This window comes from Palaemon carinicauda, unplaced genomic scaffold (genome assembly GCF_036898095.1).
Source record: "Palaemon carinicauda isolate YSFRI2023 unplaced genomic scaffold, ASM3689809v2 scaffold225, whole genome shotgun sequence".
NCBI lineage: Eukaryota > Metazoa > Arthropoda > Malacostraca > Decapoda > Palaemonidae > Palaemon > Palaemon carinicauda.
Genome location: NW_027169866.1, coordinates 195,001 through 210,000, shown reverse-complemented (window position 1 = coordinate 210,000; position 15,000 = coordinate 195,001). Strand labels below are relative to the sequence as shown.

Here is a 15,000-nt window from a genome sequence, read left to right as displayed (position 1 = left end):
AGTCTGCAATTGAATTCTTTATTGTCAAAGGGATAAAGCTTATCCAGACAATTTTCACTTGTATGGGAGAGAGCACCGTCTAGCACTATACCTAACTCGCATGAATCCATTAAGTTTTTACGGAATTCAAATGAGTCAGCTGTACATATTTTTCTATCCATTGCGTCTGAACAGTGAGTTAATTGATTTAAGTCTTTAATGACCGTATATGTTTCCTTGTCTGGGGAAATCAATACGTGTCCTGTCAAACTGGATATTACTGGATTTGAGTGATTCGTCATGAAAGTCGGAAATGGTGATATCCTGTAAGATTGCCAGGCATCAGAAGAATCAAAGGGAATTGTAATCCTAATCTTGTTATTATCTACGTTTACTGTAATTAGGCTGTAATAAAATTCTAACCTATGTTCGTCTAACAAAGGAACATAGCCTAGTTTATCCCTTCCGTTCTTCAGAACTAATTTTAAGTAACGTATAGGCAACAAATGGGGGCGACAATACACCTTTAGTTGCTAACGTGATAGCTTCTACATAATCCTTGGATTTCTCAATGAAATGTGTAATTCTGTTATGTATGTGATCTATCTTTGAATCATAATACGTTAATGTTGCCAACAAATCCTGTACTTCCATAATTTGAACGATATTATCTGAATGTTCATTTAATAAATCCATAATTTTATTGATTGAAGCTAACTGATCCCTTAGTTCTGACATAATCAATTCATCTTTATGAGTCAAGAACTCAATTTTCTTATTTTGATTACTAATTTTAAGACGATTGGAAATTCCTAAACCAAAACTTGCAACAGACCCAAAGATGCTTAATGCAGCATAAATGAACGGATTCCGTCTTTCTTTATGTTCGTGTCCTACAGTCCACATCAAAAGGTCATAAGCCAAAGATCCTGTCTCGCCAGTCTTATTTTTCAAGTCATCAGATAGCATCTCTGCAACTTTTAATGTTGATCCAAGCAAACTCTTAGTAGTCAAATGAAAATGTCTTCTATGCAACTCATCCAATGATGCAGAAAACCTTGAAATGGCGGTTCTTAAGCTAATGACATCATTTTCTTGAAGAAAAATTGCTTGCATATTCACTTCTACAATTACGTTAGTTGACGTAATAAAAATGTCTTCTTGTCTTTCAACTATATTGCCATATTTAAAATATATATTTTTAGTCTTAGAACTCATCCCATACGAGAAAAATGTCTGAGCGAACAATATCACTCCCAACAACAAAAAATTCATCTTGGAAACCTGTAACGAGAAAAAATATATGTAATTACTCCTGTATTAAAAAGAAAACTTTTAATCACACAAAACAGAACAGAATTTTCCCTCACTTCTTTTCCTCTCTTTTCTTTTTAATTTCTTATGTGAGCCAATGGTACTATTCTCTCATCCGTGGGTTGGGCTACGTTTTGAATTCTAAACCTATTGGCCGTTAATGTTTCCAAAATGTTAAATGGGCCTTCAAACTTAGGTGTTAATTTATAGTTGAGCCCTTTTCTGACATTGATTTGAATATAGATGTTATCACCCACGGTATATGTTTTAGTTGGTTTCGCTATTTTATCATGATTCCTTTTCATTATGATTTGTGATTCTTCTAAATTCTTTCGAAGGATATCATATCGACTTATACTTGCATTTATACATTCTTTTAAAGGATTTGATAGATTAGTTGTAGGCGTTAATACATGGAAAGGTGTTCTAACTGGGGTACCATACAATGCTTCATGCGGTGACATTTTAATTGATATATGATATGAATGATTCAGAGTACTCAGTGCCGCCGGTATTGCAATATCCCAGTTGGGGTCTGATCCCCCTAGTGTTACCCTCAATATATTTAATATCTTCCTATTTGCTCTTTCCACTAGCCCATTCGACTCTGGGTGATATATCATGATATTAATCTTCTTTATGTTGAGGAATTCACACAATGAGGTAAGAAAGTGATTATTAAATTCACCACCCGAGTCTGAGATTATCATGTGTGGAATTCCATGTTTACAAATGTAACACTCGTAAAACTTTCTAGCGCATTCAATCGCAGTTTTAGTTTTAAGCGCTATTAGTTCTGTATATCGTGTTAAAGCATCTATAATTACTAAGAGGTGCTTATTTCCTCTGTCTGACTCGTAAAATCCTGTTAACAAATCTAAATGTATTCTTTCAAAGGGTTGATTGGGCACAGGATAAGCTCCTAGGCTGACAGGTGTTTTCGTATGCCCTTTGTTTTCCTGACATGTGCGACATTTAGCTATGTGTCTTTTTATATCTGTAAGCATTGTATGCCAATAAAACAATGATTTGGCTTTCTGTGACATTAATGAGAACCCAGGGTGTCCATGTAATGGATTTGAATGCAACCAATTCAGGACAGTGGAAATAAGTGAGATTGGTACTACTACCTGGTCGTTAGTTACATGTGGTGTATTGCGGGTTTTCCTTGTCACAGTCCTACACAGAATATTATCTTTGATTATATAATTCTGCTGCTTATACTTTATATATTCCTTTTCTTTATGATTGCCTTTCAAAGCATTTATAATTGTTTCTATTTTCTGATCTTTTCTTTGCTCAGTCTGTAACAATTCAGCACTCCAGCCTAAATCTTCCTGTTCAGATATTGTTTTTACAATAGGCATGGATGTTGATATATCTATTAATTCAGCTAAAGGCTCCGTACAAGATGACACGGGGTTGCGTGATAATGCATCCGCAATGATATTTGCTTTCCCAGGTAAATACCCGATTCTTGCGCCAAAATCTTGAATGATCAAATGCCACCGAGTTCGTTTAGGACTGTGATTGAAGCCTTTAAAGAACTCTGTTAGTGGTTTATGGTCAGTAAGAACCTTAATGGGATAACCGTAAATTATGAACTTAAAATGCACTAGCGAATTAACAATAGCTAGTCCTTCCTTGTCTATTACTGCATACTTACTTTCGGAAGTTCTCAATTTTCGAGAATAGAAAGCTATCGGGAAAAACTGTTTATCATATTGCTGAAGCAATACCCCTCCTACTCCTAAGTCTGAGGCGTCTGTTGCAATGAAGAATTCCTTACCGAAGTCAGGAAATTTTAAGATAGGAGAACTACACAGTTCATCTTTCAAAGTATTAAACGCCTGTTGATGTTGCTCAGACCATATGAAATCTACGCCCTTCTTCGTAAGATCAGTTAAAGGAGCGGCTATTATTGAATAGTTGCGTATAAAACGCCTGTAATATCCACTACAACTCAGAAATTGCTGTATTCCCTTGACATTAGTAGGTATGGGAAAATTACGTATAGCCGACACCTTATCATGGACTACTTTAAGACCTTGGCTTGACACCATGAAACCCAAATATATCAATTCTGTTTTGAAAAATTCACACTTACTAATCTTTACCCTTAAGTTATGTTGTCTTAATCTCTGTAGTACTAGTTCTAACTTACGTAGATGTTCTTCTAAGGTGTTGGAAAAGATTACAAGATCATCCATATAGGCATGCAATATATCCCCTAACAAGTCTCCAAACACTATGTTAATCATTCTTGTAAATGTTATAGGAGCACAACGTAAACCAAAAGGCATCCGTAAAAATTCATAATGTCCCCTGGCTGTGCTGAAGGCTGTGTATGGGATACTATCTTCTTCTAATGATATCTGGTGAAAGCCTTTAAGTAATTCCAAACTGGTAAAATATTTATTCTGACCTAACAAAGACAAAATATCGTCAGTACATGGCACTGGGAATCGATCAGGGATCGTTTCCTCGTTTAGACGACGAAAGTCGACGCAGATACGCCATGTTCGATCTTTTTTCGGTACAACTATTAAAGGAAAATTATAAGGGCTATTTGATTTTCTAATGACTCCTTCCTCTAACATTTTACCTACTTCATCATTTATTTCATTCTGGAATTTCATAGGGAGTCTGTACGAGGGTACATATATGATTTTCTGCTTGTCTTTTAACCTTATTTGATGCTCGATCACATCTGTTTTTCCTAAGGATCCATCCGTAGTGGAAAAGACATCTGTATATTTAGTTAAAAGTTCAAAAATTTTCTGCTGAATTTCTTCGTCTTGAATGTCCTTACTGATTTTATTTTTAATAGATCGCAAAAGGGATTCATCCGCAACTGATTGAGAGTGATTGATTTCAGCAACGGTAAGAATACGATGTTTATAAACTTCTACATCCAAGATATGTTGATTTTTGTGAATTACTAAAGTGTTATTTAAATGATTACAGACTTCGATATTACATTGCTGATATGAGCCTACTGTATAAATAGCTTGTGTGACAGACAATCCGTTAGTTTTCAAAGTATCGGAAAGGATTAATATTTCAGATCCCGGTAGTGTTTTCTTTATTTGCACTATTAAATTCGAAGGTATGTTTGGTTCGATATATTGCGTGCAAGATGATATTACGGGTGAACGAGAATTCTGCTGGGTCGCGTATATTATTTCTTTATTAGTGAGACAAGTTATTGGTTCTTCAACGTACGTTACGGTTACATTTGTCGTCTCCTTTTTATCCAAAACTGACTTTAAAGTATTAGAAGACTTATAGAATTTCCCTTTGATATACACGCCGTGCTTGGCAGGAGCTAAGATAATGTTTTGATTTCCCATAGATGGGTATCCTATAATTACAGCTGGATACATATTAATGTTTTTTACAACAACAAATGTATCGGCAAACGTGCGATTACCGACTCTGAACTGAATATGAGTTATGCCTATGACGTTTAATTCATTATTTCCTATACCTGAAAGTCTAATTCCTGATTTTTCAATCGGAAAGTTCGAAAACAACAAATGATGCGTCTTCAAATCCATAATATTACGTGGACTACCAGAGTCAAAAAATAACGTAAAGGATTTGTGTTCTAAATTTACACCATATAAGGTTGGTCGTAACTCATTTTGGCTTATTATTGTATGAATTCGTTGCAAATCTACGGGAGCATGCACTGTTTTACTTAATTCGGCCGTGTGTTTCATAGGAAAATCTATTGTCTCACAATTATCTGATAAAACATTAAATTGATTATTCAATACTATTGATGTTGACATAAATGACCTTGACCCAACATCACTCTCTTCCCCTCTAGAGTTAACTATGTGGTATTTGCTTTGCTCTGCACATTCTGAAAATTAGACTGACCTTGCGAGGTCTGGTTTGACGGCCCAGGCTCAGCGATATTTGAAGAAGTGTTTGTTTGTTTCGGATTCTGAACTGCATTGACATTTTGTTGTTTCTTCTTATTGTTAAAATGAGGATTTTTCTTTTTATTTCCATATGGAACTGACTGTGGAATTGACTGTGTATTTCTAGGATATTGTTGTGTCTTACGCGCGTAACATTGACTATAAGAATGTGATGCTGTGTTGTGAACTGAGCAAAATTTCGTTCTACAGTCTGCGCTTATGTGACCTTGACGTTTGCAGTTGTAACACGTCACTCCCGCTACTGGACTGTTAATTACGTTCACTGTTTGTGGTTTTGTTTCATTCTTAGCAAAAACTTGAGTTAACACGGGATCGAGATCTGGACACTTGGACATGTGTTTCTTTATCTGTTTATAGACATTCAATTCCGTACTTGCAGGCATTAACTTCTTATCAAAGCACCGCACTAAAGCTTCAGGCAACATAAGTGTCATGCAAGTTAAATACATTAATCGTAAAAAATCTTTCACGGAGATGTTATCGTTAGTAACCCAAGTGGAATTACCTAAAATGTCCTGATATCCGTTAAGCCTATCAGCTATGAGAGCTGCTCTCTCAATAACATTAAGCCGATTCATAGTGGCTTGATTAAGTGTATTTCGTAACGTTAACACTACATCCAAGGCTTCCTCACCCCCATAGATCGCGCGTAACCTATCTTTGAAATCATCCCAAGTAACTGCTTCTTGAAATGAAACACCTCTTAAATACGCACTCGCATCCCCCTTAGAAAAATCTATAAAACTTTTAGCTTCTTGTAATTGTACAAAAGGATCTACGATTTGTTTGGCATTTAAATGGGCATCAACGGATGAAATCCATGACTCCACATTTTGTGGCAAGAACCCGTTGACCCGACCTTGAAAAGGAAGGATTGCTGACCTGGCATTTACAAGCGTCACAATTGGAGGAGGATTAGCCTGGCCTACACCACTAGGTCCAGGGGTAGGGCTGACAGGAGGAGCCATGACTGCTGTATTTTTTTTTTCTATCTCTTTGACCCCTTTCAATTCTATCAAAATATCTATATGAGTACAGACGCCCACTGCGTAAACGCATATGTATAATAAAATTCCCCCAACAATGTTACTAATCCCAAAACATTTCCCCCAAGAGTTTCTGAAAGAAAAAGGAATTAGCACAAAGAAAGAAAAATTCTAAATGAGAATTCGGAGTTTCTTATAACAAAGTTTAGGAATTCACTCACCCCAGTAATAATTGACTAACGACTTGTGATAACTACACTTCACTGCCCAAACTGAAATGAATACAAAATATCTGTACTTAGCTTATATATGAAGTCGACACGTCCTCTCTCTCTCTCTCTCTCTTGATGTTTTGTTAGCGATGTCTCGTTCTAGTTTCTTGTTGAATGTAGTTCTTCCTGGATATGTCTTGCAATTGTTGAACGCCAGTCCTTGGGTTTCCTAGGATGTTGATTGAAGATTCAGGTTGTATACTAACATATGTTGATGTTAGCTTTTCCGTTGGACTTAGTCAAAATTGTAGATTCTTGTAGATAATGTTGAGTTCTTGAAGATCTTTCTCAGGTTTTACAGCTTTTATTTTGAAGTCTTGAAGATCTTTCTCTGGTTTTACAGCTTTTATGTTGAAGTCTTGAAGATATTTCTCTGGTTTTACAGCTTTTATTTTGAAGTCTTGAAGATTTTTCTCTAATTCTTAGAGTTTAACCGCTGTCTTAGAGTTTAACCGCTGTCTTAGAGTTTAATCGCTGCCACCATTTATTGGCGTGCTACTGTATTAAGCACACATTTAAGTATGAGTTGTTTTCAGATGTATTTAAATGGATTAACTGAATACATCTTAATAGTTTTTAAGTTTTATTCTATAAAACAACAGAGTTAAACATCTCCATCACTGGAGGAAGCTGTGTTGGTCCAGATGACCAATTCTGGTGAAGTTTAGATATGAACTGAATAAATTATCGATATCACAGATATCGTATGCTTGGTTTACTTTAGCCACGTGACGGAATCGTAAGACACCTGCATCCGGTGACGTCACAAACTTTCACACGATGAGACAATGTGTTGACGTTTAAGAAGAATGTCAATTTGCCGAGGTTTGCATAGGTTTGCATTATACGTCCGGTTTACAATTTGAATGACTACAGCAAATCCCAGGGTTAGCTCTTCCAACCAACATGACATATTACGTCATTTGTTTTAAACATGTAATATTAACTATTCTAATCATTACATATACACACACACACACACACATATATATATATATATATATACGTATATATATATATAATATATATACGTATATATATACATATATATATATATATATATATATTTATATATATATATATACATATATATATATATATATATATATAGATATATGTATATAAATATATATATATATATATATATATATACATATATCTATATATATATATATATATATATAAATATATATATATATATATATATATATAAATTTTTGCACATTTAAACGTGTTTCTTTCATATTTCAAATAAGCCATATATATTAATACATTAAAGTCTGGATTCTCTTAACGACCTCGGCATCAGAGCCCTAGGCGGGGACCGCCCAAAGATTATGATATCGGACCGGCGGGGATTTGAACCCTCGTCCAGGATATCTGTATGCTAGTGACCATACCACTCAGCCACGAAGAAAGATAAAAGTCAATGGCAATTTTCTATACATATACCTGTCAAATTCAGGTTTTCTGTACTTAGAATTAAAATCAACCCATCTTCACCATCGTAGCTAATTGGCAGGTTTGGGACTTGGCATTCGATTAATGATAAATTTTTGCACATTTAACGTGTTTCTTTCATATTTCAAATAATGCCAAGTCCCAAACCTACCAATTAGCTACGATGGTGAGGATAGGTTGATTTCAATTCTAAGTATAGAAAACCTGAATTTAACAGGTATATGTATAGAAGAATTGTCATTGACTTTTATCTTTCTTCGTGGCTGAGTGGTATGGTCACTGGCATACAGATATCCTGGACGAGGGTTCTAATCCCCACCGGTCCGATATCATAGTCTTTGGGCGGTTCCGCCTGGGGCTCTGATCCCGAGGTCGTTAAGAGAATCCAGACTTTAATGTATTAATATATATGGCTTATTTGAATATATATATATATATATATATATATATATAGTATATTCATTAATTGCTATCAAGTATTCATTGATTGCATCCCTATAACTTACACCATAAAGAGAAAAAGTACAATATCCCTTTTATATATAAATTGTTGTCTTATTTGAAATGGCGAGTGAACTAGCAGATAAGAAAATATTTTAAGCCTCGAGTAAGATTTCGGTTGTTCGTGAATGTACTCTCAATATCACAAGGAATCAAAAGAAACAGCCATTGCGTGGATAATTTGACTGTTAGAAAAGGAAAACGTTTGGTAAATTCACTATCTGTTACTGCAGAAAACTGCGGTCTAGTTCATGTTCAAGTGTCTCCTGCTATTCTTATTGCAATAAACGTTCTTAAGAACACTAACGCAGATGTTTCTATTCGAGCGAGCTAGCTATTCCCAGCAATCTTTGAGTAGAGTAAATAAATCACTAAAAAATGTCGTCCAAATGTAGGATTTAACTTCCACTAAGAAAATAGTTCTATTTTTTCCATTGTTTGTAATACTTTTAATAAAGCATTTATTCATTTGGTGGCCTAAATAAGTTTTGGAATTTGTATCTAATTCAAAATTATCCTTCTTATCCTCTTATTATTTACACCAACAACAAATATATTACTTAGAATAAATGTTAATATGAATAATATTGAAACAAAGTTTCCTTTAAAACAGAGTAGCCTATAAACGTAATGATTACCTTTTATTACCACTTTTTATATGAATGGTAGAATATTAATTTGGTTGAATACAGAGAAATATTCACTGACTAAGATTAACAGTTTGAAAAGTAATAATTCTGTCATATGATATGCTTTCTCGTACAGGGGCTATATATCAATATTACCATATCAAAATAATGTTGATAAATTGGCATAATATCCTTATTACACTCTATTTATATAAAATCCCCCGAGCATAATTTTTTAAACTATAAATCCAGGGTTTAATGATTTGGGAGATTATGGCAAGCATTGAATTTCAAGCCAATAATTTGGATTTCTTGGCCGCCAGTTTCCGTTGATTTCAGTACCACACTGGTAACCAAAATAGATGTATCATAAGAATCAAGGTCCATATAACTCCTTGCAACAAATTCCAGGATCAGTTTAGGAATGTCAATGAACAGTAAAATGAAAAATAATGTTTTAATATGGCAGAAATAGAGACGAGACAGTAATCATTATGTATAACGTTACTGTATTCTTATTTAGTGTTTATTATCCAATTACAAAATCTAAAATCAATCCAATTGAAACGTCTTCTAAATAATATCTGAAAAAAAGCTTACATACTTTGAAACAAGGATTCTTTAAAATAAGAAAATAATCTTTGCAGATGTTTTCAGTGAAATTTTGTACGTGCTATTGTTCAAATAATGCGTGTGTTTAATATATATAATATATATTATATATATATATGTATATATATATATACTATATACTATATATGTTAAATGACTGACATTTTCGGAAATGATGAAATCCCTGTTTAAATTGACAATTAATTGTCAAAGTAAGTCCCTCCTAACAATGCTGTTATGCCAAGATTGGTCCAGGAAGCAAAATTCTTTAAAAAAATATATACATAAACATTTCATTTTCAGGAATAAATACTTTTGCAAAAATCTGCAAGAATCCGTTGTCAAAGTAAACTCTTTCTAACAGGATTGCTAAACCAAGAATTGGCCTATGTTTGTTGTTTTGGCCAATTTGAGATGAAGTTTAAGCACAATTAGGTGGACATTACGGGAAAGTCAATTAAAGCTACCATGGAAAAGGTGCAATTTACAATTAATTAGCATCAAAGCACAAGCAGAGGCCTTGAGTGGAAATATAATCAGTTTTATGAAATGTGACAAATAAAAAATAGTGGCATAGAAATTATGACTTTTAATAAGATAACCATTATTGACCATATATATATATATATATATATATATGTATATATATACTAATACATATATATATATATATATAATATATAATATGTATATAAGCATATACATAAAATAATATATATTTTTTTTACTTATATATCTATCTATCTATTCATCTATCTATCTATCTATATATATATACATATACATATACATATGTATATATATATATATATATATACACACACACACATATATAAATATATATATAATATATATATATATATGTATATATATACATATATAATATATATATATATATATATATATTATATATATATATATTATATATATATGTATATAGTATATACTATATATATATATATAAAATATTATATATATATATATATATATATAAACACATATATATATAATATATATATATGTATATATATTATATATACTATATAAATATATATATATATATTATATGTATATATATATATATGTGTGTGTGTGTGTGTGTGTCTATATAAATATATATAAATATATATATATATATATATATATTTGTAAGTATACTGTATAAATATATATATAGTATATATATATAGTATATATACATATATGTATATTATCTATATATAGATACTACTCCGCTAAAGAGTTTTGGGGTCCTTTGACTGGCCAGACATTACTACTTTGGATCCTTTTCTCTGGTTACGGCTCATTCCCCCCTTCCCCCTACACATACCCCGAATAATCTGGCCTATTCCTTTAATATTCTTTTCTGTCCTCATACACCTGACAACACATTAAATTACCAAACAATTCCTCACCTAAGGTGTTGATTACTGTACTGTAGTTGTTCAGTGGCCATTTTCTTCTTGGTAAGGATAGAAAAAGCTCTTTAGCTATGGTAAACAGCTCTTCTAAGAGAGGACACTCCAAAATCAAACCATTGTTCTCTTGTCTTTGGTAGTGCCATAGCCTCTGTACCATGGTCGTCCAGTATCTTGGATGAGAGTTCTCTTGCTTGAGGGTACATTCAGGCACACTATTCTATCTTATTTCTCTCATTTTAATGTTACCTGTTCCTGAAATATTTTATTTTTCCTTTTCTTCTTTCCCTCACCTTGCTATTTTCCCTGTTGTAGCCTTTGGGCTTAAAGCATCCTGCTTTTCCAACTAGGGTTGTAGCTTAGCAAATGATAATATATATATACATATATATATATATAGTATATATATATATATATGTATCATCATCATCATCATCTAATCCTACGCCTCGGTTATATTTTGCCAGTTGTTGCTATCATGAGATTTCAATTTGATGCTTCTGTATTCATAATATACTACTTCACGCTTCGTAGTCCTCATCCATATAGGCCTGGATCTTCCGACTCTTCTGGGGCCTTTTGGAGCCCAGATAAAAGTTCGGTGAACTAATCTCTCTTGAGGAGTGCGATGTGCATGCCCAAGCCATCTGCATATACCCCTTCCCCCCAATGGTCTCATCCACATATGGCAATCGAGTAATCTTTCTTATGGTTTCAATTGCTAATCCTGTCATACCCATTTAACTCCAAATATTCTTTTGAGGGTTTTGTTCCGAAATCTACTAAATCTGTTGGAGATCGTTTCTTTTTCATACTATAACTCTTGTCCACAATGTTAATGTTCCATAAATTATATATATATATATATATATATATATATAAAATAATATATATATATTATATATATATTCCATCATAACACGTTACTAGTCCACTACAAAGCAAAGGTCTCATATATGTCATTCAATGCTAGTCCACTGCCGTAAACTTATAATTTATAAATATATATATATATATATATATATATATACTTATATATATATACATGTATACATATACTTATATGTATATGTATATATATATTATATATATATATATCATTATATGCTAAGCTACAACCCTAATTGGAGAAGCAGGATGCTATAAGCCCAGAGGGCCAAACAGGGAAAATAGCCCATTGAGGAAAGGAACCAAGGAAAAAATAAAATATTTTAAGAATAGTAACAACATTAAGATAAATATTTCCTATATAAACTGTAAAAACTTTACCAAAACAAGAGGAAGAGAAACTAGATAGAACAGTGTGCCCGTGTGTACTCCCAAACAAGATACCTCTAACCCGAGACAGTGGAAGACCATGGTACAAAGGCTATGGCACTACCCAAAACTAGAGAACAATGGTTTGATTTTGGAGTGCCCTTCTCCTAGAAGAGCTGCTTACCATAGCTAAAGAGTCTCTTCTACCCTTACCAAGAGGAAAGTAGCTACTGAACAATTGAAGTGCAGTAGTTAATCCCTTGGGTGGAGAAGAATTGTTTGGTAATGTCAGTGTTGTCAGGTGTAAGAGGACAGACAGAGGAGAATAAGTAAAGAATAGGCCAGACTATTCGGTGTATGTGTAGGTAAAGGGAAAGAACCGTAACCAGAGAGAATGATAAAATGTAGTACTGTTTGACCAGTCAAAGGAACCTCTCTCTCTCTCTCTCTCTCTCTCTCTCCTCTCTCTCTCTCTCTCTATATATATATATATATATATGTATATATATATATATATATATATGCTGTATATATATATATATATATATACATATATATACATATATATATGTATACATATAAATAAAGGAATATATATATGTATATATATGTAGATATATATATATATATATATATAAATATATAAATATATATATATATATATATAGTATATACATATATATATATACATATATATATATATATGTATATATATATATATATATATATGTATCTAAGAAAATTAGTCTGTGTCTCTCAGTCAATGTGTGTCTCAATAGTGAACTAATAACTGTTAAATTGTTGCGGACGTTGCATTGATTAGAGAAAGATTGTTGCGATGTCCATTGAAGTGTTGTGTTTCACCTTTGTAAATCGATGATATTATGTGTGATTGAACGTTAGCACTCCAAAGAACAATAATAATATTACGGAATTCATTATAATCTTCTTTTAGTTACTCTCTCTTTTTCTTGATCAAGGTATTTGTATGTATTACATGCTTATCAGCATGAGAATTCACACACAAAATACACACGCATATATATATATATATATATATACATATATATATATATATATATAAAGATATAGATATTATGTTGTATTTTGAATATAATGCAAATATAAAATTCACATTGGTATATACATTGTATTTATAGTAATATGAATATTCAAGCATGCACACATACACGCACACACACACACACACACACATATATATATATATATATATATGTATATTTATATATATATATATATATATATATATATATCTATATATACATATATATATATATATATATATATGAATATATGTGTATATTAATATATACACATATATATATATATATATATAATATATGTATACATTATATATGTATATATATATATATATAATATATATAAAGATATAGATATTATGTTGTATTTTGAATATAATATATAGATAGATAGATAGATAGATAGATAGATAGCTAGATAGATAGATACATAGATAGATACATAGATAAATACATAGACAGATAGATATATAATTTCCTGCTTGATATAGCTAGTTGAATATTGGGTCCCAAACATAAATTCTTAACAATGTTTTGATTCAATACTTTCTGTTGAGAATACTCATATTCGTTGGCTTCCTGAACCTTTCTCAGTTTTTTTCCGTAAATTTCATCTTTTGTTCCTAGAACCAAATTAGAACCCCAGCGAGGCCACCAAGTCTTATATACTAGATTACAATCCTTGCTTGTGAATACGTCTCATGTTTTTGGGTGTAGTGTTTAAGTCTTGATATATCAAAATATTTACAATACTTTAGTTGAATATTGGGTCATCCCTCTTATAAAAATAATTATGGCTTTGTTGCAATCCAGGTAATTTTTTTTAATACTGTTACAAAAAATCTTCCTTTATTTGGTGGGTCGTTTTCTTATTGTAATAGCTTTTGTTTACCTCAGTTTCCAGTATATATGAAAGAAAACAACCACGCAATCTAGTTTCTGAAATATATTTACCTTTCGCCTCCGCATTTTTTTTCCTTATTGTGGTAGGATATTTAAACCCTGCTTTTTTAATGTTGGGATATAATAATTTGAGTTTTGATGTGGTCTTGTAAATACAGACATACTGCATGTATTTTGAGGCTGAACATTTCCTTGTCTACCTTTACGGACAGTATTCGGAATGAACGTCATTTTTTGAAATACTTGATCAGATATACTCAACATAAGGAAATATACCGTACATGCATCACATACGCTCGTGCACTGTAACAGTATTTGTGTTTTGTTTTGTCTTTGTCGTAATTGCTCTCCCCTTTGGATTGATAACCTGCCATGCCTACGTATGCTTGTGCTGATCTGTTTGAATTTTTTTAACCTCCTTTCCCTGATGCTGTTGTTATAAAAGTTCGCTGTTAGTTGAAATAAAGTTAGTTGCATTCACGAGAGTCTCTCAGTTACAACGTAACAGCTTGCCTGCACATTGGTGACCTATGGGAGTGTTCAAATCACTCACTCTCCCTCTCACTGCCATGCCTTACTGATGATGCTGCTAACAGACACTGACTCTGCTATCAAGCCTTTGCCAGTTTCGTATAAATAGCGTAACTCGGTGAA

At 32.4% G+C, this 15,000-nt stretch overlaps 1 protein-coding gene across 1 annotated transcript in view; it reads left to right on the top strand.

Moving 5' to 3' along the window:
- The window catches only part of LOC137636081 (uncharacterized), a 20,857-nt gene that overhangs the window by 5,588 nt on the left and 269 nt on the right, over positions 1 to 15,000 (top strand). The window lies entirely within an intron of this gene.